This window comes from Anneissia japonica, unplaced genomic scaffold (assembly GCF_011630105.1).
Source record: "Anneissia japonica isolate Jap-2015-1 unplaced genomic scaffold, ASM1163010v1 scaffold203357_len1572_cov183, whole genome shotgun sequence".
NCBI classification, from domain to species: Eukaryota; Metazoa; Echinodermata; class Crinoidea; order Comatulida; family Comatulidae; genus Anneissia; species Anneissia japonica.
The window spans coordinates 1-1572 of NW_022734112.1; the positions used below are offsets into that span (position 1 = coordinate 1).

Genomic DNA, 1572 nt, shown 5'->3' on the forward strand with positions numbered 1-1572 from the left:
ACAGTGGAGAAGAGGTAATAGGCAGTGTCTGTTTTATAAACCATACATAATTTCAAACATGTTTTAAAAAAAATAATTATACTCATTTAAATAATTTGTTTTTTTTTACTTTTTAAAGATAACCACACAATTTCTATTAAATCTTTGCTCTTTGTGTATGTTAAAAAAATTATAACATTTACATGTATGACCAAATCATAAGTTCGGTATGTGCCTGTTTGATCCTGATTTTGCATTGTGGTCACTTGATAATTATGAGAATCCCTTGCAATAATATTTTATATTACAATCTTTTAATATTATATTTTTCTAAATGATATCTATTATATCTTTTGTGTTGTTTTCTGTGTGTTGAGTGCTGCCTTGGAGAGCCACATGATAGTGGCACTTTTGTGTACTTTTGGTTATCCTGGGTTGGCAGCACTCTTTGTTTTTGTTTCTGTTTTTATTGTCTTTTAATTGTAATTTTAACCCAAAATAAATTTGAATTTGAATGTAGATGTTTTTAGTACAAAATTTCTATTACATATAATTACATTTTGCCTTCTGTGTCTTAAGCTGGGAAAACACTGCATCGGTGACCGTAGTGCGACAAATCCCTTTCCATTGTTACGTTGTCTGCTGTTTTTAGGAATATAAGTACTAAAATTTTAATTTTTCTATCTTTTGTTCCTAGAACTTTTCTGCACAAAACTCAGATTTCCAGAATGAACACTGTCTTCGTAACTTTGATCTGTCTGAGTATCGGCGTGTAATGAACGACTTGGCCGTACATATCTATCAAATGCTAGTCAGAATCATTGAGAACCAGGTCCAGCAAATGATAGGTAAAGCTCAACAAAATTTTATTACATCTTGATGGAACTTTTTAATTAATAAATGTTAAACCATTTCTGTGTATTTTCCATTGTGAAAACAAGTGTATAGAAAGTAGATTTGCACACTGGTGAAATAATCTCTATTGATCCTGCAAGAAAGTGTGCAGCCTAGGATAGGGTAATTCGTGGCCAAATACAACACACCCCCTTACATGTTCCATACATATGTGTATTCTTGCTATGGCTGCTCATGGGAGAATGTACCTTTTTGCTATGTCAATCAAACAGAAAAACTGACCAATCAGAGCCTTTCACAAACACACATATTTGCATAATGTTTGCATTGTTGTTTTGTAGGACCTCAGCAACATTATCCAAGGAATGGGGTTTCGCAGAAGGTTCCATTCTCTGATTCAAAACAAATTTTAATTTTTTTTTTCTAGTTCCTGCCATGCTGGAGAGTGATAGTGCTGGATTGACTGCCAATAAACCTACAGGAATGAGAGGCAGAAGCTCTAGCAGTGTCAACAATCCGCAGCAAGAAATGAGGAACGTCTCCATCGAGTCCATCATTAAACAGGTGCGATTCAAGCCACACTCAAAATCATCATAAATAATAATCAAACAACAAGAGCTATCACTCTATTAAATAGATCAGTTTGAACACAGAATAATACATGAAGGACTTTAGACTTTAAACTTCAAAATGTTCCAAACAGAACAGTAAAAAACATTAAAACGATATATTATTAAA

The 1572-nt window shown here is 33.0% G+C and overlaps 1 long non-coding RNA gene across 1 annotated transcript; it reads left to right on the top strand.

Annotated features, from left to right (window-relative positions):
• On the top strand, window positions 1–1404 carry LOC117116324. The gene is made up of 3 exons (XR_004446730.1): window positions 1–14; window positions 677–827; window positions 1262–1404. It is a non-coding gene; the product is annotated as an uncharacterized LOC117116324 (long non-coding RNA).
• Window positions 1405–1572: the final 168 nt, after the last annotated feature.